Raw genomic sequence first — 25,423 nt, 5'->3', positions numbered from 1 at the left:
ATATTTTTTTTGGCAGTAGATATAAGAAAATATGTCACTGTGTGTAATTACAAAATGCTGTTCGTTTCTGTCTTGTAACTGTGGGGGGTTAGTTGGTAGAATACATTTGGTTCGTTCTTGGCTCACTCAACTGCATGACACACATTTAGGTTTATTATTAATTATCATGTTAATATTCATTAACATGTTAATTTCCATGGGATCATATAATTCAGCATGCCTCCAAATTGATGTTCAAGTGTATGTGTAAGCATGAAAAAACCCACCACTGAATGATTTCCTAGCACTTTATACTAAGCCTTAAATAAAACCACGTTCCGTGTGTTTTCCTCCAGGAGACCTGGTTTTTTTCAACAGACTTTAACCCCACCATGATATTTGCTACAAAACAGGATTCATCCCCGTGAATGGGCTTGTGGAAAGCTGCTTCAAATGTTCCTTGTGCTTTCAACTAGATTCTAAATACAAATCCACAGCACCAGCTTTACTTTAATTTCCTAGGTGGCATCTGCCATCTCATCATAGCAATCTGACTGTACAGTGCACTGGAGAAACTGCATAATGTTTCTAGTGGCTTGGATTTTTCACTTGATGTATAACAAATATATGAATAATGGCTCTATGGGTATCTGTGAATTTTTCAGTAGATGGCAGGTTGTTTTGCAAGAGAAAATTCTACTAGAAACAGCAAGTTGAAAACAGCAAATCTGTGGGATAAGAGGTGAACCTCAATTTAAATGCCTGTTGCCCAGGGATTTGAAAGAAAAGGTTTGATACAAATACTTCAGGCTCAGCTTCCCGTAACCACAGACCATCCTTACCTGAAGCCTTGTGAAATCAGTGGGAATTTTCATGGTTTTTGAATGTATCAGACTTCTATGCCTGTGTCTGTATGAAAGAGAGAGGCCACGTAACACCTGAAATGCTCTATTTTTTCCAGAAAATAGGCCCATCCAACTCCAACCTGTCCATTCCTGAAAACACCTTTGGTTCTGAGGGGCTGCGTCTGCCGCAGTTTGCAGCCAGTTGAGTTCTTCTCTCTAATCCTGGTGAAGTTTTTTTTTACATAATACATTTACATTTTTTCAGATACATTCATTATCCAGTTCTGCTTCTCTTATCTCGGAGAACACGCAGCGTTTGGGGAGCAGCACGGGTGGCTTCAGCTCCTGGCTGGGTTCTCCCTCCAGAGCAGGCGCGGGGGCGATGTCCTGAGCCCAGGATGGGGTCACAGCACTCAAACTTTGATTGTAGGGTGAGAATAGCTCCCTGCCAAAGTCTCTGCAGAGCAATATATTTCAAGGTCAGGTACGCTCTGCAAACATCTCCAAACATGCGTGTAAATAAATTGTATGGGCTTAACTCTGCTGACATTGACGTTTTTCCCCAAGTAAATGCTGGGGCTACTGTGGAGAAAATCCCACTGCCAAAGAAGCCCCTCACCTGAGCAGGCTTAGAGCTATTCTTCTCAGCTGGGATTTAGTCATCTCGGTTCTAGGTGGCAGCATAGCCCTTCTCAAACTCTCTGAGTGACGTGGGGTGCACCTACCCTCTGTAATTAAGCGCCGAGATACCTGAGTTATTGGAGATGGGCTGGTTCTGCACCAGCCTGGTCAGAAAGCAGAGCTGGTAAAGCAGGGGAATGCTGCACCCACAGGTCCCTCCTGCTCCTGGGCTGTCAGCTGGTGTCCCTGCAAAGCTGTGGGGACACATCTGCTCGTTCAGAGGCACCTTCTTTATTTCTGCAGAAGCTGCTTATTTTTCTGTGCTTCAGGTTCACTTCCTAGGGTAGGACTCCTGCACTGGGTCTGTCTGTCTGATAATAGTATAAGCAGGTTCAGGCATCAAAGAGCCAAGCATCAGTGTATTGCCTGTGACAGCAAGCTCTGCTCTTGTAAGAGACACCAGCATGCTGCTACATCATCATCATCATTATTATTATTAATTATTATTTTAGCCAACAGGTTGTATTCAGAAGTCATGAGGCTTATTTTTTGTCTATCGGACCTATTTGAACAGAGCCATTTAGAAGTGTGAGGTCTAAATTACTATATCGATAATATCATGCTGGGAAGGATATTTTGAACTTCTTTTTAAGCAGAAATTAACATTTTATCTGAAAATAATAATGGGAAGAAAATTGTGTGGTCTGCCGAGGTATATCATTTAGACCTGATGATAGAATAATTGTTTTCCATCAAGCAAACCAAAGAAGAATCTGTAATAAAATTTTACAAGTTAGCTGCCACCAAGAATAAACTCAAGAGCACTATATGAAATGAATTGGGTGTTTTAACTGAATCTTCTCTCAGGACAATAACTCTAATGTAGAGCCAAGGTCTGAGGAGGTCACCTGCAGAAAACCCTCCTGGGGCATTTCAGAGGAGAAAGGAAATATTCTTCTCCCTGTCAGGTTCACTTCGTGTCCTAATATATCTGAGGATGTGCATTGAAAACATAATACACTGCCTCCATTCTGAATTGGGGTTTAGATAACAAGGGTCATTAAGAAATCTCTGAGGATGACAAACTTAACCCTGTGTGAACTTAAGGATCATATCCTGCTACTAATGGGAAGAGTGAGCCTGGTTGATTGTAATTGTGACTGAACTAAAATGTCACTTACCATTAGAATCAATTTAATTTTTTTTTTTAAAATACAGCTTTTCTCTAAAAACATATGTGAGAGATCATAACTGGCATCTATTGAACATAGGCTATAGTGATCTCTTCCAGTAGCACGTGAGGGAACATCTGGATTTCCATGTATTTCCAAATATTTGGAGACTGTGTTTGCAGGAGCGGGGTGCGGTAATTCGGTGGAGGATCCCAGATTAAAATACACGTTGAGCAATCTCTACGTTTGTCATCACAAGTGTGTTTCTAACTCCACAGCTTCTGCGGAGGCCCTTGAGGTAAAGCAGGGTGTATCACGACTCGTCCTGAGTACAAAGGATGGGGCGTGCTTTCCTGGTTGGGAATAATCACAGATCCTGCTGGGCTCTCAGCACCCTGCCGGCAGCGGGATGCTCTAGGGCAAGGTGCTCCAAACATGTTCTTGGGGATTCCCATGTTAGGTGTGTGCAATGTACGGTGCAGAGGGGTTGAAGTTGCCCTGCCAGTGATATTGGGAAAGATTCCTGACTCTTGGCTCTATTTACATCATCCACTGAGCATTCTCAGAGCTTTAGTTAGGTCTGGCTGTATCCAGCGTGGAGGCCACTTTAACTCCCCCTGTCCCAATCCCAGCACTCCATCCTGCAGGCATGCCTTTGAGCCTTGAGCCTCAGCTCATGGCTGTTTTTATAGCTCTATTAACTGGGATGTCATCAATTTCAACAAGTACAAATTACAATATTCAAATATCCAAGCAGAGCTTGCCAGAAGTCGGCAAGGAGGGGAATGATCCCATTCGTTGCTCTCCGGTCCTGCCGGGGCTCTTCACCTGGTTCCTCTGCCCTGTGTCTTGCATCAGGGAACCAGGTTGTCAAAGGTCTGATCTGCATTTTTTTTTGCTTCCTTGAACTCTTAAAAGTGGCTCGTAGGAGTGAAGGAGCTTGGCTAAGCATGGAGTTTTCAGTATATTGTGTTTACTTAAGGGGATTTAGGTACTTGCAGAAAACACACTGTAGATAGAGACGAACTACAGGGATTATGGGTGAATATTTTTTTAGCTCTACTTCTAACTCCGTTCAGTTCAGCTATTTGGCTTGATAAGCTGTGGATGTCTTTTGTTCATAGTGAAAAAAAAAAAAGATAGATCCCATGGGTATCTTTCATGGACCAGAATGATAGAAGGAGCTGCCTTTACTTTACAGCAGATTCAATTCTTTGTGCCTGTTTGTCAGTAGTGTCCATCTCTGAGCTGGTGTCAGGGTGCTGCCTACAACAAAGCCATTTCCTTTCTCCTGGGATCAGGCAGAATTTTCGTCTCATCATATTTTTTCCTGAGAAGCCTTTTCTGGTTTTTGATGGTTGGATGAACCGGCTCTATAGCTTTTATTATTTTTTTTTCCTTCTTTTTCTCTTGGTTTGTCCACTGGACATAATTATATTTATTTTTAGAGTGGTCCAGGTAGTACCGAACTGAAGAGTGTCTTTGGGAGGCTAATAGACACATAATCACAAGGGAGGGACAAATTTGAGTCCCTGGGAGATGGGAAACCCTGCTTTCTGGAGGACTTGTGGTCTTGTGATGAAACAGACTCGTACTAATCCTCCTCTCAGCACAATAAATCAGAAGTGATTTCCTTGGGCTAAAAAGGGGCGGCAAAGAGATAAAACTAGTGACAGGAGAATCATCGCCCTTCTCTCTTAAGAGCAGGCAGTTGGTTGAATTCCTTTGCTCCTCAGGTAGCATTGAATGTCTTGCAAGTGATCATTCCGTCTGTGGGGAGCGGGATACCATCCGGATGCTGAAGTGCTGTTTCTTCCTCCCTGTCACCCTGCTTTGACTCACCTTCGCTGCCAAAGTGGTTGTTCACCACTCTTCATTTGTAACTCAAGTCTATCCCCACACGCATTTGCAACTGAGATTTGTAAGAGACAATTTTATGCTTGAAAAGGGAGAATTGCTTTACAACTCTACCTGTTGTCTGTGCAAGTGCTTGACATCCTCGCAAGAATTCCTTTCACTCGGTGCCTCCGGTTCTCTTTGTCAGTAAGAAACAGACCATGTATAGTTCTAAGTGCTGAAAATCAAATGCTGACGTGATATATTAGCTCCCTTTCCCCCCCTCAGTGTTCTAAATATGGCTCTACTTTGAAATTAAGTGCACTACAGAATATTCGGTTGCAGCATATTGCTGGCATACAGTTTCTAAATTGTTAGTGTTTGGCAGCCCTTGGTTTTTAAATTCCTACTGATCACAAGTAGCTGGCACTAATCAGCTCCAATAGAGTTATGGTACTGTGTACCTTCTTAAATGGCTGGAGTGCAGATATACATCTAAAACCCCCATATATAATAGCCACATGCCAAAAACACTTTACTCTGAGCAGGGTTTTTTATTTTACTTTTTACTTCTCTCACATTTTACATCTGGTTCAACAGTTCTGAGGGAAACTAAATCTGATGTGATAGCAGGAGATCTATATCACACATCTCAAAACCTGCCAGGAATGCAATTTAAATATAGTTTTGGACAGAGTAAAAAAGTATTATTGGTATCAGATGTCTGGGCAGCGAGTAGTTGAGCTCCGTCTCTACTTGATTTTTTTCGTACAGAAGGAAATCATAAGGTGAAATCCTGTTTCTGCTAAAACCAGTGAGAGCTTTGCTGGTGATTTCACTCATCAGGGTTTCACCTTGCAGCTGGAAAGCAGCTGCCAAGTTCAAGCAAAGCTGTATCTCCTGAGCGGCAAAGGCAGACCTGAACGTGGCCTTTTGCAGAGGTGAGCAGGGTTAGGTCTGGTTTTTCGGTGAGGACAACTCTCTCCTGTACCATGTCACAAACTTCAGAGAGATCTTCTCCAGTACTGGGATTCACCAACATTTTGGGCAGGGAAGGCTGGTTCTGGTGTACGTCACTTTATTCCAGTTTGTTTTCACGGAGCAAGTGTAGAAATATCTGAAGATAATCTGGTTTTATGCCTTAGTCATCTGAGAGTGCAAATACCACCTGAACTGAGCTTCTGAGCTTTGTGGGAGTCATTTGTCAGTAATGGAGAGAAAGGCGACCCGCTAATTGTGTCTGGCACTAATTAGCACCTCCTACGTCCTCTGCGCATGGCAGTGGCTTTAGTGCTTGGAAATGAGATAGCCTACGCATTCAAGAAGTATAATTTTAAGACTGGGTCTTAAAATCTGTGCTGGGTAGGTAAGAGATGTCATTGTGCAGAGTTGGGGGCTGTCTGAACAGACAAACCAAGATTCACCTTGTTATTAGGATCATAATTGTTGTTATTTTATCACAAACGAAGGACAGGGGCTCCGGCGCGACGGGCTCCGTAAAAAGACGAGCTTCAGCTCTTGCTTTGAAGCACACGACGTTATTGTCTCATTACTTCTGATCATAATCCAGCAGCAAAAGAAATCAAAAGCTGTCTCTGACTTCAGCGAGAGCTGAGGGCACGGGGAAGTTCTCAGGGAAAGCTGGTGTGTTGTCAGGATCAGGCCCGTAATGTGTAACTCCAGCCTAGAAAACTCATTTCCTTTGAAGCTCAGTTGAGTGTTACTACTACACATCAGCATGTTGCACCACACAGAGTATATCAAATTTGATGTCATTTTTTTTTTCTTCCTTTTTCCCTGGGAACCTGTAAATATCCTTTGGTAGCGAAACCAGAGAGGAATAAATTCTCCTCGATGTATTTACAAATGTGAGAAGCTTTTCAAGTTGTATTTGCAATTCTCTTTCTTGCAATGACCTCTATTTTCATAATCCTTCATGGAATATCATGGTTTAAAGAGCTTTCTCTCCCTGCTGTTTTTGTTAAAAGGTTTTTGGTGTGATATTTGGAAAGTCAAATTCTGCATTTAAATGTTGTGTTTTCACAGATACAAATGAAAGAGGCCATATTTATCTTTTTTTTTTTCCCTCTTTTCCCTTTTTCTGAGGACATCTAGCAATTCCACTCCTCTGCGTGTATTGTTAACTAAAGCGTGAGAGCGTACGGCGGCTTTAATGGTAAAGCAATTGTGATTACATCTTGCTTGTAATTACATTTATTTCCTCACGTATGTCCAAAACGGCAAGCGTTAGTTTGTCCTGTATAGACATGTGCTAATGGCAGGAAAATCATCTGGCAGCTCGACAGCGAGGAAAATAGCTCACAGTCGCTTAAAGTCTTTCATGTCATGGGCACTTGCAAAGGCTCCGAGCGCTCGGGTTTTCACCCTCATGCTTTTAAAATCGATTGCATTTTGAGAGAGGGGGAATTTGTTACGTGCTGTGGATTTGCATCTAAATAATGGAGATACGAAACGATAGGGACGGCGTGGTGTGGGGGTGCCATGGCAAATAGGAAAAGCCCAGTGATGCCACTCTACGGGGCTGATCGACAAATCGCCATGGGCCCCCCGCTCCGCCGGGCCTCGGGCCTGCAGAATCTGCAGCTCTTTATGGAAAAAAGGTGGAAAAATAAAGAAATAGAGAGTCCCTTGTTAAGGGGCGGATGCCGAGACTCACTTGTATCCCTTACACAGTCCCGTTGATTTAATTGTCTCTATGTGCAGGACAGTGCAATTCGGAGACCCACGGGGTCAGGGCTTGTTCCTGTTGCCAGGCCCCGTGTTTTGGCACAAGGTGGCCACAGCAGGAAGAATTCTTCTTTGCTTTTCAACAAAAGTCTGGCTAGAAATTTTACAGACTGATTTAGGGCAAAGCCGGAATCACATGCTATTCTCAGTGGGGAAAAAAAAAAAAGAAAAAAGTTTCTTATTTGAAATGCTATGTGTAGTTTTGAGTTTTGTTTTTCATTTCAACCAGAAAGTTTGCAAAGGTCTTCAAAAGCTGTATGTAACGTTCAAGCGAGCAGTGGCTGTGGTAGATCCCAAACACTGGCTGGGAAGAGTGAGCATTTTTCACTGTTCATATAGGCCAAAAACTAGGCTAATTTACAGCCAAATCAGAAATTAGAGGTACATTTGTGTTGTCAGTCTGGTCTGCTTGCCTTCCTCTGCTGTGGCTATCGAGAATCTCAACCGCTTCCCTGTTTTCTCCATTGGAACAAGCGAGTCCCCAGCCAGAATGAGAGAGCTCTCGGAGGACGTGCCTTGATCCCGTGTTAGATCTTTCCCAGATTTGTGGGCACACGCAAGACGTTCGGTTGCCAGTATTCATGGTCTCTGAGCACACAAATTCTGGCAGCAGCTGCAGAGATCATTACTGAAAATTTACTCGTGAGTAGGTAAATGCATGAACAAATGTTAATCTGCACACCCAATCCGGCAACTAATTGCGCCGTCCTGCAAATGTGTCCAATTTGATATTTTTCTTGCTTAGCTAGAGAGATGCTGCATCAGTCCTGATGATGAGATGGACGGACAGTGGCAAGCGTTAGTTTGTCCTGTATAGACATGTGCTAATGGCAGGAAAATCATCTGGCAGCTCGACAGCGAGGAAAATAGCTCACAGTCGCTTAAAGTCTTTCATGTCATGGGCACTTGCAAAGGCTCCGAGCGCTCGGGTTTTCGCCCTCATGCTTTTAAAATCGATTGCATTTTGAGAGAGGGGGAATTTGTTACGTGCTGTGGATTTGCATCTAAATAATGGAGATACGAAACGATAGGGACGGCGTGGTGTGGGGGTGCCATGGCAAATAGGAAAAGCCCAGTGATGCCACTCTACGGGGCTGATCGACAAATCGCCATGGGCCCCCCGCTCCGCCGGGCCTCGGGCCTGCAGAATCTGCAGCTCTTTATGGAAAAAAGGTGGAAAAATAAAGAAATAGAGAGTCCCTTGTTAAGGGGCGGATGCCGAGACTCACTTGTATCCCTTACACAGTCCCGTTGATTTAATTGTCTCTATGTGCAGGACAGTGCAATTCGGAGACCCACGGGGTCAGGGCTTGTTCCTGTTGCCAGGCCCCGTGTTTTGGCACAAGGTGGCCACAGCAGGAAGAATTCTTCTTTGCTTTTCAACAAAAGTCTGGCTAGAAATTTTACAGACTGATTTAGGGCAAAGCCGGAATCACATGCTATTCTCAGTGGGGAAAAAAAAAAAAGAAAAAAGTTTCTTATTTGAAATGCTATGTGTAGTTTTGAGTTTTGTTTTTCATTTCAACCAGAAAGTTTGCAAAGGTCTTCAAAAGCTGTATGTAACGTTCAAGCGAGCAGTGGCTGTGGTAGATCCCAAACACTGGCTGGGAAGAGTGAGCATTTTTCACTGTTCATATAGGCCAAAAACTAGGCTAATTTACAGCCAAATCAGAAATTAGAGGTACATTTGTGTTGTCAGTCTGGTCTGCTTGCCTTCCTCTGCTGTGGCTATCGAGAATCTCAACCGCTTCCCTGTTTTCTCCATTGGAACAAGCGAGTCCCCAGCCAGAATGAGAGAGCTCTCGGAGGACGTGCCTTGATCCCGTGTTAGATCTTTCCCAGATTTGTGGGCACACGCAAGACGTTCGGTTGCCAGTATTCATGGTCTCTGAGCACACAAATTCTGGCAGCAGCTGCAGAGATCATTACTGAAAATTTACTCGTGAGTAGGTAAATGCATGAACAAATGTTAATCTGCACACCCAATCCGGCAACTAATTGCGCCGTCCTGCAAATGTGTCCAATTTGATATTTTTCTTGCTTAGCTAGAGAGATGCTGCATCAGTCCTGATGATGAGATGGACAGACAGATGGACAGACAGAGCTGGGCTGGTATAGATACACCTGGCCTCGTCGATGGGGGCCATCACTGAGTTACAGATCCCAGCTGAGGAATCAGCCCAGTGCTTTTTTGCTGAGTAATTAAGCTGGGCAGCCAGAGTAGCCAAACAAACGCTCACACGAAGCTGGTTCTGCCCTCCAGGCAGCACGGACAAAGAAACAGCAAAATAATCATAGTTGTTGTTTACTGGGTATGTTGCTGCTGCCTGCCAGGGTAAGGCGTTTTCTAGTTTTCTTGGGGCAATAAAGCTCCCAGTGAAGGCTGGGCACACTCCTCCCGGCGCGGTTCGGGTCGTCTTTGTAGATGTCCCTCAGCCTTTAGCTGCTCGCACTATGGGCAGTCATTAAATCTTTTAAAATGGAATTTGTGAGGGTAGCCGAGAGCCACCGCAGGACTGAAAGCCAGAGGGTTTTTTTTTGTTTAGTTTTGGTTTTGGCTACTTTGTAGCTTTATTGTGTTTATTGTTCCCTGTCTCTCAAACCTCCCATTGAGCTGAAAACTTTCAATAGCAAGAGCACAACTATCCTTATAGCTACTAAATATCTTTTTCCTCCCAGAGAAAGAGCCTAAGCTTTCTCCTCCAAGCGTTATAAGCAATGGTAGGATTATTATTTGCCATGGCAATAGGAGGAGGAGGCAACAGAGGAATTACTGTGGATAGAAAGAGAAAATAAAGGTGCACGATCTGTGTTATGCTACAGAAATGAGGCTTGTCTTCTGGCTAGAACCGAGGTCAAATTGCAACATCTGAGCACTGGGTGAGGAAAAGCAGAAGGTTGGACTGGAGTTTTGGTCTGTTCCCTGTGACAGAATTTAGGGAGTGCTGAGAAATCTGGCTTTAGATCTACTTCTGGATTTGTATGCTGTCTCTCTAAGAGTTATGTTAGCTTTTTCCATTCTGCCATCTGAAAATGCTAATATTTAGGGGATTTTTTTTTTTTTTTCCATAAAACCAGCAACAACATGGAAAATATTAACGGGAAACATTTTAGATGCTACAGGAAATTACAGCTGTGAAGAGTGTTTCATATTGTATTAGCAGAAGATTGAATGAGGCTTCTTCCCATCCAAACTTTTAAACCTGTGAAGAGGAGGAATGTCTCTGACTCTGAGTACCTCCTCCTAAGCTCTATGAAATCTGTAAAGAACAGATTTTTTGGTCTTTCATAGGATCCTGCTTTCCCAAATGGAGCATGGTCTGTCCCTCACGCCAGGAAGGGCAGCTGGTATCTCAGAGCTACTCTGGTGGGACAAGTGGGCTTCAGAGCCACCCAGGGCTCCAGCTCACCAGCAGCCTAGACCTGGCAAGTTCAGAGTGAACAGTCGGGTGAGGGAAGCTCTGCTGAACTTTGTTTTCTTAGCTAGCTAGAATAAGTCTAGTCTGGTTATTTCAATATTAAATGTGCAGTTTCATAATTTACATCCCTCGAGCACTGTTGTGACTCACATGGGGTGACTGGTTCACTCTCAGATCCTGCTCATGTTCCTACACATGCGGTTTATTTTCTGACTTGGTTGACCCAGAGAGAACATTGCTGCTGGATGAGCCTTTTTATGAGAAGACGACGTGCTCACTTCATCCTGTTCAGAAATCTCCCTAGACTTAATGCAAAGAAATAGTAACAAAAACCCCAAAATAAATCAGGTTATCTTGAGAAAAATCCTCCGCTTTGGAAAATGCATAAAATCAGAGATACCCTCTGCTGCTGGTGTGCCTGGGCTCATGCCTGTGTGAATGGGGGGAGTCGTTTGCAGGCTCCTACTGGTCACTGCCCTGGAGAAGTCTCTGCTGGCAGTGTGGGGACTGTGTGTCCTTCTCGTGGGGATCACCCTCCCTCCCTGTCTATCCACGTCCCACACCCACAGGATGGCATCCATCCTGCGTGTGCTCGCATCCACAGAACTGCTGCGCTCTGCAGTCTGCCAGGGGCCGATAGAGCTCATCTGCCTCAAACTAACAAATCCCCCTGTGCTCGGAAATAAAACAAACCTCCAAAGGGGGAAAGGTTCCCTCTTCTGAGATGCTCAGATGCTATAATATGGTTTCTTTTGAGCTGTATTCTGTTGGGCAGAGAGCTATTGATGTGGTCCCCGTTGTCACTTAGGTATTTGGTCTATTCATTATTTTCGTTTATATTGTTTATGTAAAGCACCTAGAGGCCTGTGATAAGCAAATTTCACCGAATAAAATAAGCCAACTTTAGTAGGTCAATTAGCATTCTCCAAAGATCATGCATTTTAGCAGGGAGTTTTGCAGTTTACCGCTGTTGTTTAAGGAGAAAATGGAAAGTAGAGCCCTCCCCTCTTGTACAGTGTCAAATACCTACTCTAAATTAGAATGTTACTTATTCTTACTGAAACTGGGAATTCGTTGTAGGAGCTGAGTAATCACAATGCCATGCTCTGATTTCATTTCTGGAGATCCTCCAATGAAAACAGCCCGTTTTTACCTACTGGGAAGAAATAGGCAAATACAGTCATGTCTCTAATATGTGTACACAGTATATCAGCGCTTTCCAGGTTGCTTGCTAAATGCAGCTTAAGAACGTTCTAAGATACAGACGGGGAGATTTGTAATGAGACCTATCCAGGGTATTTCTAGTGTCCGCTGTTTGCTTTATAGTTGTAAAATCAATAAAACTCAGGTGTACCAAGGAATATAGCTCAGTAATACAGCCGTGCAGGCTGATGGAAGCTGTCCTGATGGTGAATTTATTTTAGATTTAAACATTATGAGTTTTCTTTTTTCCCTACTTACACAACTTCTAGCTGTTTTATTGTCCCCTTCCCTTCCCTTGGTTGTCCTCGTTAAGGAGTCCTTTGAGACGCTGTTTTCTTCTGCTTAAATTTTCTTCAGTTCTTTCATGATGACTCTCTGCATGAAGCTCTTTCCTCATTCTAAGTATCTTTTGACTATGATTTTTTCACTACATAAAGGCATTTCATTAGGTAATGCTGCCTCGTAGAGATAATACAACATATATATTTTGTGTGCCGTGCTAAGATTGTGTCTTTCATCTCAGTTTACTAAGGTTAAGCTGCCTAAAGTTGGGTATTTACCTTTATAACTCCTCATCTGAGTATGTGATCTTATTTTACTCACAATTCCACTGACTTCTTGTTCCTGACTGTGGGAGCCTGTTGGTGTGTTTCTGGTTTGCTAATTTAGGCTTAATCTTCCCATCGTACTCGGCCAGACCAAGACATTTGAGCTGTCTGTCATCATAGTCTGCCTCAGGTCCCTTCTTCCCATAGGCTGTATTTATGATGCTGACCTTCCTAGAAATCAGCCTCAAAAACTTGATTTTATTTTTGTTTTGGCTACATTTGTTCTGGTCAAAGGGCACAGAAGAGGTGTGTGAGTGGGAGAGAAGAACAGGGAGCAGTGAGGATCGCTGCTTTCTGGACTCCTGGATTCAAGATCCTGGGTTGGAGCGTGGGAGGAACCGTGGTGGGGTACGGTCACGTTTGTGTGCTGGAGCTGAGGACTTTAGAGTCCAGAGTCACTGGAGGTTTGCCTGAGAGGTTTTGGGGTCAGTGGCCACTGGGTCTGCGTGTCTTAACTCTGGCACTGCGGAGATGAACAGTGGTCCTGGGGCCTTCAGCCCGGGTCCTGAAAGGTATTTAGGTTTCTGACTGCAATTGATTTTGGTGTCTCCAGTGACGATGCAAACATGAATTATTAATGAATCAGTGAAATTAGCACAGCTCTTGTTGGTCAGAGTAGAAAAACAAGCTGGAGGAAGGAAAGCCACTCTTTTAAAGGTGTCCAGAATGACTATATTAATTCAGCAATGTGAAATATTAGTTTTTCCAAGAAATAAGTGACATAAATACCTAAAGAAGTTCTTGCTCAGGCAAAACCACTTGATTATTTTCCCTTGGTTGCTGATGCCGTTCATCAGCCTCTATTTCTCTAAACCAGAACTTTTCCATTACAGTCATGGATATTTTTTGCTTCCTACCTCATTTGTTCACCAGTCATGCAAAAGGCATCGTATACTACACTGCAGTCCCAATATTCTATCTCTAGCGAGAATATATCAATTATTTTGATTTGTGATCACTTTAGACTGAAAGCTTGTCCTTTGCTCGTACCACAGAAATCATCCTTAAAGATACTGCATGCTGCACGCGGGTTGGAAGGTCAACTTTGGTGGTGGTTTCAGAACTTAATGATTCTTATCTGCTGAGAACCAAACCGAGAAATTCAGATACATAACGACCAACTCCCGCCCAACATCGGCTCCATCCAGCTGCTAATACCTCATGGATAGACTTTTAATCCTGGAATGTAAAATACCCAACCCAAGTCAAAACAAAACTGAGAACCAACTACCACCCTAAATCTAGTGAGGTTTTATCTAATTTTTTTTTTCCTGGGATATAATAAATTAAACATAGTATGAAATGCAAAAAGGTTACATTGAGACATATAATATTTGAAGGTTTAATTCATTTTTCTAGTGTATAAGACACAAGGCTATTAAATTTTTAAAGCAGTGATCTCCTGAAGTCCCTACTTTATGAGGGCTTTCTTCATAAAGATAAATGGTTTCCTTGCCAAATCAAATGCAGATTTGAAACAAATTAAGTTAATGTTCAACGGTACAAGGTAGAATGGATGGGGGAACTGTTTTATTTTGCATTGTAATAACCATATACACCTAAATCAATAGCTGTGGAAAAAAAAAGGCAATAATATCACGTAACTGCAGGAAATGAAATATAGTGAGATGAAGGGGGGAGCGGGTTGCAGAATGAAAGGATTTGTATTGGAATAATGACATTTCATTAAAAAGGGAAGGAGTGCTATTGAATATAAGTCCATACCAGTAAATTCTATTTCTTATAATAACACTTGAGATGAGTTAAAGTTGCCCAAGTATTGTGATAAAGCATCTTACTGGATTCCTTTCTTATATTATGCTGTAATTTTATGTTAAAAGAAAAATTTGAAATGTTAAAGAGGCAGCGCATGTTTTCTGAAGTGCTTTCTATTTCTCCTAATGTTTCATTTAACTTGTTATATTATCCTGTGCTCCCGCAATCTGAGCAGGGGGAAGTTTATCAGTTTCATTCTTCTGTAAGCTCGTATTAAAGGAACAAAACAAAATGTGAGTCTGTCAGTGGTGAAAGGTATTGGATTGAGAGCGCGGGGGATTAAAGCCCTCTCTTTATCCGCAGCACGGGCTGGGGCTGGTGAGTAACAATGCGGGATGAGTCCGTCCTCCCTGCGGAACAGAGGATGGGATTCTCAGCTGGTGTAAATCAACAGCATTTAACACTACCCAACTGCAATCTTTTTCAACGTGTCTTAGAAGGAAACCCTGGTTCCCCTGGAGTCAGTGGCAAAAATCCCATTGATTTCAAGGAGATAGGGATTTTAACCTTCTTCTGTCTGTGTGTCACCTCTGAAGTCTCCCTGAAAGACTCACCGGGCAGAAAGGAAAATACTCCACGTGCTTTCCTTCAGTCCTTGCCCTCACTCACTTCATTCTTTTGAGATTGCCCACAAAGGGACCAGTCCCACTGGCTGGGCAACCGAGAGACACGTCTGACTGCTAGAAATTACAGTGAGACCATACCGTTCAAGTCCAGTGTCAGATCAAGAGGAGCTCATTAGAGGGACAAATTAATTTTGTTCTTTTGCATGAAGAGTCCCTGCTGAAACAGGAACTTGGGTGTCAGTGTGTGGGCATCTCAGTCAAACCTCTGCAGGTTATCATCTGGAAAATGGCTTGTAGTATTAAGAGGTGCATAGGATTGTAAAGGAAGTAAGATGGATAGTGTCATAATACCTTTTTATCAGTCATACAAACATTTTGGAACACAGATGTCAGACAGCTCTCTCAAAGCTTCTCTCCACCATCCCTCCTACAGTGTGTGCAGACTACACGAAATGGTTGTCATCCCTTTCAGCAGGTTTTGAACCTTGTCTTTTTTTACACAAAATGTCATAAAAATGCCATGGCAGCAGGGTCTATATGAGATAGCAGTAGAGCTGGACCCGTATTTATATATTAATGAAGAGAGATTTTGGAACTCACCTGTGGTTTACCAAGTTGTTCACTGCTGGGTACAGGTTAAAAAGAGGAGCCCATCATCATGAGAACATGGTGCCTCTTTGTATCATCCTCATGCCATAATATCAAGGTTTGTGATTCTTATGGTGTATTTCTGGCAATGCTTTGCTTAGATTTCCTGGACTAATTATGCAAAGTTACTGTGGTCAGGAACGTATGAAAATTCAGAGGACATTTGGATAAAACTTGTCTTATAATTTAGGGCCTTAGAAATCGTTGCATCTTATCTCCTCATCATAGAAGAGGCATTTTTGTGCAGAGCTTGTGAATTAAATTCTTTTGAGCAGCCACCTGAACAAGGTGTGCACAGTTAATGGACCAAACTTGTCTGTACACACACAGCTCTGCCTCATCGTGTCCCCAGTACAATTTGCATCCGTGCTTGTTCCTCCTTGTGCCCTGCACACCCAATGAGCCGTCCCTGTGTGTTAGGCCAGTGGGGAAATTGCTTTTAATTATTTTTATAGTCATAGCGAGCTATGTGCTTGACTTGTTGGTTCACTTGTTTTAGTAAGGATAGGTCAAGCTTTCTCAAGGAAATTTCAGATCTCATTCAGTTTGAAGAGACTCATCCCTAAGAGCACTCTAAAAAACGTACGTAACTGTACTTGAGGTCATCTCAATTCCTTAGACAGCTTCAAGTGGCATCCAAAGAGGAGCTCAGCTTTTCAGAACAGGTTGTTGTGAAGTCGGTACCCATCTGATATCTCTGTATTGCTCAACAGTCCAGGGTTCATCTGGATTCATACTGATGTACCTTACCTGAGCGTATCATGGGCCACACTTTTCATGCAAAAAGTACCTGTTTCAGGAACATTACCTATAGTCTCTCCTTTCCTAAATTCATCAGATGTCATGACTTTTGCCAAGGGACCATGAGTCATTACTCATGACATCTAAGGATTTGGCTGTCTCCCACTCAGGAAATGAGTGAAATGGGTGCTCAGTGGAATTAAATATTTTTTGTAAAAATAAAATGAAAAAAAAAAGGTAATCAAATACGTTTAGGCTCTCATGTAAAGTGCCACAGGGAGTTTTGTTTTAGAATATGTACAACTAACCAACCTCTGATTTGTGTATTGCTATCACATCTTCTGGTCTCTGTTTCTTTTGGATGGGACACCCGGGATGTGATCCTATCAAATTGCCTTTTAATTTTACTTCCCATGAAATTAATTATTGACAAGTCCTAGAACCTGAGCCGCTCTAACCAACTGTGCATGGATTTGTCGTGTACACTTAGCAGTAAAATTCGCAAGTCACACTGTACCATAAATTCTATAAGCCAGTTGGAGAACAGAAACAGTACTGCATGGTTTATCTGAATAATAAGCACAGTTTTAATGGTAAACATTCACTCTGAACTTTCCAAGAACATCTTGTAGCATAAAAAAATTTACTGCAGAAATTCTCAGATAGTGATTTTAGATAATGGTTAAATATAAGAATTTCACTGTGTTGCAAGAGCAGTAAAAAAAAAGATGAAATGTATTGAATAAAGATTTTATTGTGAGTTATTTGCTCAGCTCTGTAGCACCATCAATTTTTTCTCCCTATATAAAAATAATGAAGTCAATAAATGCATTTAGGTGACCTCTGAGACTTACAAAAAGGATGTTATGAGATGGGTGAATACTGGATATAGTATTTCATTCAGATGCCGAACAGCTGTTGTGGCAGACAATGCTGGCATCCTATTTTTCACCGTTGATGCTGATGTAAACCAGGGTTAGATTGTGTATATGTTGTATTGTAGATATTCTGTCATATTGTGGGAAAGTGAAAAAGTCTTCTAGCCTGTCAACCCTTCCGTCCCACCTCTTTGCTCAACTTTCTAAAGTGTAATTAGGGATAATAAGTCGGGAAGCTTGGTGACCAGTATGAGAGCCTGCCTACAGATTTGCCCACCCGTTGCCAACAACCAGGCTGGTGGCTGAATTTGGCTGCAGCATCTTTCAGAAACCCATTGGGCCATATTGTTGTCCTGATGATTTCAACGGGCGTGCGACGGAGGTGTAAATGGATACCTGTTTATTTTTCCCTGGAAATGTAGATTTTATTCAAAAGCATTTGCGAACATCTGGATTCTATCCTGACCCTGTCACTGCGGGCTGTTAATTGTTCCATCTCTTTTCCAAATGAACGATCCCAGCTTGCTGCACATCATGTCAGAGACCAGGAAAGATTTGTTGTGGCACTGAATTGCTGGTGTATATTCCAGAAAGTCTCCCAGGAATCACAGAACGGGAGGGGATGATGCTTTGTGCTTTCCTTAGGTGTGTGGTGCTCCTGTGAGGTTTCTGCCTTGCTGTTGTCATCAGTGCTAAGTGATCTCAGCAACTGGAAAAATATTTTTCGAGGAAATATACAAAATCAGCATGTTAATTCTCATGCACATTTAATATTTATAGCGATTGTGCATTTTTCCTTTGCAGGATGATGAAAACCAGAGGAATTCCGCGTTAGCATTAACAATAAGATATGAATTTTGTGGTAGCTTTTCTATATATTTTCTCTGAGTTCAGTATTTATTTTCTTTTCAGTTGGACAGCTATTCAAAAGGAGGTACACACCTTGTCAATTACTGAATGACCTCCTTTGTAAATTGACTGAGAGTGTGTGATTTGCCCTGGAGCATCTTTTTTAAGTAATTAGTGTAAATCGGTCAATAGATCTGTGTTAGCAACACCTTAAAAATTGCAGTAGTTTGGAAAATGTTGCACACTATTATGTTATCTCTTTTAAGTGCCATTGGTTTTAAAATGTGAGAAAATTATCCATTTTTAAAATTAGATGAGTAGTACTTTGATTATACGGCTTTTGGTTTAGAGGGCTTTATGCGTTTGTTTGGTAAATGGTTGAAACTGAAACTATATCCCCATATTCACACTGAAAATAGGGATATAGGAGGAACCTTTTGACTTGCATATGTGTGAGCTCTTCCGAAACAAACTTGCCCATGCTCTGGGATGGAGGGAGGGAGGGAGGGATGCTGGTTGTAGGCAAGGGGTTGAGCTGAACGGGGTGTTTGCTACAGAGGGAGTTTGCTTGGGGGTGATGGGTTAATTAGTCAAAAGAGCAATTTGAATGTCCGTTTCAGCACGTCAGTGAGTCCCTCGTGGCTGTCACACTCCAGCAGATGTCTGAGCTTCTTGGGTGCATCTTTCATCTTCAGTGCATAGATGCTTTTTTCCCCCAACCAGCTCTTTGCCCCTCACTGGGTTCTCACACATAGAGTCCGGCCATGTTTTTTTCTTTAAGGGAGGGGGATATAATTTCAGTCTCTGCCTTTTTGTCAGATTTTGTGGTTCTGCAACTCCGTGTTTCTGTTTTGTTTTCAAAGTAAGTCTGCCCTTCAAAACTGTGGGGAGAGTGACTCCAGTGAGGCTGAGTGCCATGAGGAGTGCTCTCTGAAGTACATTGAGGAGCCTTCACCCCTTCATATTCATATACTAGAGTCTTCTTATTTTGTTATTGTATGAATAATTTAAAGTTTTTTTGAGTAGTTTAGAAATTTTAATCAAAACTGAAAATAGTCTTAGACCCCGAAGAGCTACCAGCTTCGAAATTGCTGGCCACTGTTGGTCCATCACCCCCAAGATGAACCTTGCTTGTCTTTCTAGCTGTGCATGGAAAACAAGCTGTTTAGAGGGGGAAAAAAAAAGCCAGGGATTTTATTATTATCTTTTTTTAACAACTGTAATTAGGCAATCATATCAGCCCTTTAAATGAATACAGCTTGCATGTACATTTTACCATGCGCTTCTGGTGTTTGTTGAACTTTATTCCTTTTTTCACCCCATCTTAATAGAATAGAAACTCCTCAGCAGGCTTGGGGGATGTCCCAGGGCTGGCGAGATGCCCGACGCTGCCACCCGCCCGGGAGAAGCGGGTTTAAACTGCAAAGCCAACCATTTAGAAAGATGCATTGTTTTGCCCACCCCCAGATCAGAATCTTTTAAAGCAATTAAAGCTTAATTGTGATCAGAAACCGTGGATGTTCGTCTCGGGCCGCGGCGGTATAAAGTTCAGCTTTCCCTGGAGTCAGAGATGAGGCTGGTTTTTCAGAAGAGCTCAGCGTGCACCAACTCTTGTTGAGAACAACAGGGGTGCTTCTCGGGATTGAATGCCTTTGAAAATCTGATGGTGTCACTTTATTTATTTATGTAGATTTGTGTATGCACAAATATATACAACATGCCCAGAAACAAGCACGCACACATACACGACAGCTCTAGGGTCTGGATTTTCAAAGGAGCCTAGGAGAATTCAGTGAGAGATGGGTGCCTAATTAAAATTCATATCCTTCCTGCCTTTGGCATAACTTAAACCTACAGCTAAATTAATACCAAAACATGACTAAAAGGCAGCAGGATAATTCAGTAAAACCCACAAGAAGCAAGCCAGGCAAATTAGCCTTCCTTTCACCAGCCTTACATTTTCCCTTTTCTTATTTTCGGAGATAGAAAGAAAATGACAAATGAATGCCAAACCCTTTTAAAATACTGCCCTTAGGTGGGATGCTTTAGATTGTCCGGGGTCAGGACCTATCTCTGGTTATATGTTTGTATAGACAGCAAAAGGGGTCTGATTTTTGTTGAGACTTTGCTGTGCTGTCGCTCCCGTGTACGAGAAGCAGCGGCAGGTCCCAGAGCACTGTGGGGTACGTGTAAGATCACACTGTAAGCTGTAAAATCCTGGCAGAAACAGTGCATCTTCCCCCTTCGAACAAACAAATACACAAACCCCTTGGTTTAGGATTCCCCAGCATCTTGTTGTTTATCTACATGTACAAAAAGAAAATCCTGCATCCCGGAAGGTGGTTTACCAAAGCGGTAGTTTTTATGACAGAATACGATAGGGTTTACGTTCCAGCCTTGGTCCCAGGAGGGAGGAGGGCACCCCAGTTCAGTGTCTCACCTCTCTGCTTTGCCTGATGCATATACTCGAGACAGCCCACCGGAGTACAAACCAGAATACATTCATAGGAAAGGCTTTTACACCACTGTGAATCTTTGCTGCCCGGGATATATCCTCAACAGGTAGTTTGGAGAAAGTATAGAAGATGATAATTTCTGGTCTCTCAAGAGCCAAGTTAGTTTGCAAACCCAGAACAGAATTGCTTCTCCAGCCACTGAATTGTCAAAGAAAGTGGCTGCAAATACATTTTGCAAGAGATGTGATCTCTTTCTTTCAGTTTTCCCTAGAAAAAAGCTTGGAGGATTGGGTCTCTGTGGAATGTAGGAGAGGATTTTTAATTCATGTGTCCTGCTCAGATCTAGTGAGAAACCAGTAGGGAATGAGTCCTCCCAAGCTGGTGCTGGGATACGTGCGTAGACAGGAATCGTGGTGTGGGGTGACACGTGTGGGGTGTGAGTTTGGTACCTCTGGCCAGATGGATGGGAGACCTGGAAGGGATGGGAGCCTGACCCACAGTTTTGTGCTTTTCCTCACGGGTTCTGCTTGAGCCATTACTGAGCCCTGACGGAGAGCAGGTCGAAACCGTTAGGGCCAAATGTTTTTGTCCTCATTTGTCAGTGTCAGTCTGTGCTTTTCTCTGTGAGCTGCTTTATAGACTTAGAAAGAACGAATCCCAGCCCACGTTGTTTTCCAGAACTGGCCAGGTTTGCTGCAGTTCTCTCACTCCTGCTTTTGGATGGTACTGACAGTGGAGAATGGATTTTTAATTAAAGGGAAAAAAGGTATTAACAAATACCTTACATCAAAGCAACTGGTCTCTAACCTAACTAGCCCGGGATGCTTGCCCCTGCCAGGCTCCTGGACAAACACACTTCACCACTGTGATCTTAAGAGGCTGAAGTATCTTTCAGACAAGCTCATTCCTTAGACTTAATTAAAACCTAGTTCGCTCCTTTATTCAATTTATGAGGCCTAGCCAGTAGGATTAAGCGATTACAGGCAAAAAGCCCCATTTGTGAAACACTCATAAGCTCAAGCTGCTAGACTGCTCAGTTGTACTCCATTAAATTAATAAGGAATGAATAGACTGATCCATTATGAATAAAGCTGTGGGGAGCCTCAGCATTGCCTCAGACTCTCTGCTCACTCCTTAGAGAACATTTGTGCAAAATGATTATGTTCATATTCATTCAATTGGAATTCTATAAAAGTGGAATGCATAAATTACTCTAAAGATGGGGAGTTTATCTTAAACATTAACTATGTGTGTGAATTAATAAGACTATTATAAAACCATTAGCATTCAGTGTATTTACCTACGTATGCTGCATACCTAAACTAAATTCAACAATTGTGCCTAATTACTATTCTTGTTGTGTGATCAAGCTGTGGTTCATTTTCCCTTGTTGTCATAATATTTATGAATTACAGTTTTTTCCTGTTAAAACTTCTGAATCCACTTTCCCACTCCCCCCCAGCTTTACATTTGCTCTTGTAGTTCTTCAAAATATAATAAAATACTGGTCAATTAACATATTGGGAAGTGAAAGATCAACAGATGCTTACAATTAAGTTAAAATATAACATCAGCTGGCACCTGTGAGCATACCTGACCAAACCTTTGTCTTTTATAGAGGATTAGAAGAGGCAGTGACTGCTGGGGCAGTCTTCTCTGAATCTTCTGCTGTTCTGTGGGACCCAGCAGAATCCCAGATGTGAAATACAGAGGGGTGCAGGAGTCACCCACCGGCCTTTGCCACGTTGTGAACACGCACAGTCTGCTTCTGGAAGAGCTCCAAGTGACTTGAAAGGTAAGAAAAAATACATAAAACAAACCCAAAAACTGAAATGGGTTCTTGATAAAAGTGGTTTGTAGAGGACATGGCAAACCAGGAGTTAAAATGGGCTAAGGCAGGTTAGTTGATAAGGTTAGGGAAGCAAGTGCTCCAGGAGTGAGCAGCAGGGGTGTGCTGCAGGATGAGAGAAGGGCTCAGCGCCCCGCTGCCAGGGCAGGCACTTTGAGCAGCAACTTCTCCTCCTGCCCTGCTTCTCCCTGTCTCTCCTTTGACACTTTCTGACGGAGCGACCAGAGCAGCAGACCCTGTGGGGCTATTGAGCTGATACGCCGGGGACTGGGCTGAAGCAAAAAAGACTGTGTTATTAGGACTGATTTGATGTGATCTCGGTGAAATGGCAAGGAGGGGGATCTAGGCAGGGTGTTATTTTCAGTGCTGTGCCTGAGCAGAGCGAGGAAGTTATGTGTTAACACAGGTTAGGTAGCACGTCTGACCTTCATTGTTCCCAGTGGAAACAGTGACAGTCTATTAGTCCTCCACAAGGGATATCACTGTCTCACAGCAGCTCTGAAAATCCCCCAGGACACTCCTGGAACAACAATAATTCAGCAAGAATTCACACAACGTTAGAGCTCTGTGAAATGTTTGCAACAAATCTTGCCTGGATGGAGAGGGGGATGTGGTAGGAAGGGGGAGAGGGAGGGTTTTGAACTCGGCTGCGTTTGAGAGGAGGCATTAACCTTTCAGGCAAGTCAGACCAGGTGGGAGTTTTGCAACAGGAAAATCTTGCTAATTCTCTTGAAATGAAATAGCCAAATAGATAAAAGAAGGTGGAAATTAGTTTTTTAGCTTAATCATACTTCTGAAGTAGAATATCAACCTCGAAATCTGAATTTTAAAGTGAAAGACAAAGAATTTAAACTATGAAACTCGTAGGGGCTAAAAGCCAAAGAAACCAATTTTCAGCTGAACTCTTATGAAATGGAGTGACAGAGTTTTAATACAGCTCATAGAAAGTAGTGGTTGAATCAAAGTACAATTGCCTTTCATACAAAAATAATGTTATGCATAGGTAAGTAAATCTGTAGATTTTGTCACACTGAGCGGCTGCTAAAGTCTTTTCATGTACTTTTAGAATAAAAGGGTAGGAGTAAAGAAACTCTTAGAACTGTTCTTCTCATCTTTTAAAAGGGTAGGAGTAAAGAAACTCTTAGAAATATCTTAGAACTGGTCTTCTCATCTTCGGTTACACCCTCCTTCCCAAGACATTATGTCTTTCAAATTTTCATGTGCCCCTTGGCCTTTAAGACTCTTGTGTGATGGTCCTGCAATGTAGCACAACCTGTCAGGGCTCCCAAAGGGAGGAGTGAGCCCTGTGCGTGGACATCCTCATCCAGGTGCCCTCGGAGGACTCCAGAATTCAGTAAAGATACCGCACGGGCGGTGGTCAGGGGTAACCTTCACTTGCTGGTTTGGAGATCTTTTGATTTGGAGTGGTATCTCAAGGCACAGAGTTACTCGATGTCATTAGGGCCCCTGGATGGCTTAATCCAGGCTTGATCGAAAGGATTAATAAATGAATTCTTGACTGAGCCTGCATGTGAAGTCTGTATTGGAGAAAGGCTTATTCTTTGGCCCAGCTCCAAGAGAAACTAATCATCATGAACTTCATGCAGATTTACGATTATTCTTTGTATGGAAAGGGTTAGGCCAGCACTCTCTGGCAGTAATGAAAAGCCTGCAGAAAAGGAGAAAGCCAAACATACACAGAACAAACATCGTGTATAGGTTCGTTTCCTTGAAATCCTTCCCTTGGATTTTCTACATTTGCACAGAAATCTGATGGAGGAGTACTATCATGTATTAAACCAGATAGAATCGTTATGCTCATCTCAGCTCCAGGAGACAGAAATATCATACAGTCTTATTTTTTTGAGGGAGATGGTATCACGAAATAAAGTGATAAGAAAGAAAGTTACCGTGATAGTATGAAATATGTCCACTGGCTGCCTTCAGCACAGTAATCTTTTATGTTCAAACTATTACTCAAAGTATGGATTACTGAAATGCTGTTCTTCTGCGACGCTCTCTTGGGTGATCTATGGAAGCCTGTAGAAGTCAGTGAAAGGAAATTCTATCATTTCTGGTTCTTCCTTTAAAAAAGAAAGGTGATAAAATAATATATCTATTAAATTTCAGTACACATATATACACGTATTGGAAATGCAGTACAATCGCAGGGGTTTTAAAAGGTGCTGCTTAATAATCTTGTTTCTAATAAACTTTTAGAATATGCAGAAAAAAATGAAAAACGACAACCTGGTCATCCAGGATTTTGGGCTTCCGCTTTTTTTTTTATTAAAAGCAGGTTGAAAAGAGTTTTGCAGTCTATTTCCAACACTGCATTTGCAGATATGCATGGATTTGTTAAGTTATCTCCTAATCATAGGGTTTTGTTAAACAAGGTTGTGAAACAGTCATTAACATGAAAACCAAAGCTCTGTCCCAGAGTTTCCCCTTGGTCTTGAGATAGCTTTCTGATTTTTCTTTCTAATGCTATTTTTTTTTTCCATTAAAACATGATTTTCCTGCCTCTTACATGAAATGAATGTAATGGGCAGGGACAGAGATAATACAGGGGCTGTAGAATTCTGTCATTTTCTAACGCAGCAGACCAGTGGTCTGTAAGATCCAGTATCTATCCCAAAAGAAGATTAAAATCCCTTGGCCAGCCAGGCAGTGCAAGAAGACAACAATTCCTCCGTGGCCCTGGCACGTGATTCGGGTACTTCTGGAACCACGGGGACTGTTAGTCCTCGTGACTTAAGCAAAATAGTCTAACTACAGATGTCACCGCTTTGGAGACTCCCCATTAGTTGGATCTCGTTGACGTGTGACAGGGTTTCTGAGCTCCATGATGTGCAGTGGGTGAGTGGGGACACTGGGCCAGGGGGGTGTCTCCCACCGGTGGGGCTGTGTGAAGGCTGAGCTCCTTTTCTGCACCGTGTGGTGAGGGTGAGCGTAGATCTCCTTCACTCTGAGTGCTTCCAGCCTGGCCTTGCCTTGGAGGCAAAATGGGGTGTGTGGTTAAAGCACAGCAACTGCTAATTTTACAGTCCTGCTGCTGATGTTACTCCAGCTTCCTGGAGGTGGTTCATGCTGGTGTGACCGTGCTGGGGGCACCAGGCAGCCCTTTTCTCCTGCAAAAGCCCTTTCCCCAGGGTTGATGTCTGATAGAGCGTTCTGTGTAATCCAGAATATCTGCAAGAGTGTTGAATAATAACTGGGGGGGGGGGGG

Source organism: Calidris pugnax, unplaced genomic scaffold, assembly GCF_001431845.1.
Source record: "Calidris pugnax isolate Ruff unplaced genomic scaffold, ASM143184v1 scaffold28, whole genome shotgun sequence".
Classification (NCBI taxonomy): Eukaryota; Metazoa; Chordata; class Aves; order Charadriiformes; family Scolopacidae; genus Calidris; species Calidris pugnax.
This window is presented reverse-complemented; position numbering follows the sequence as displayed.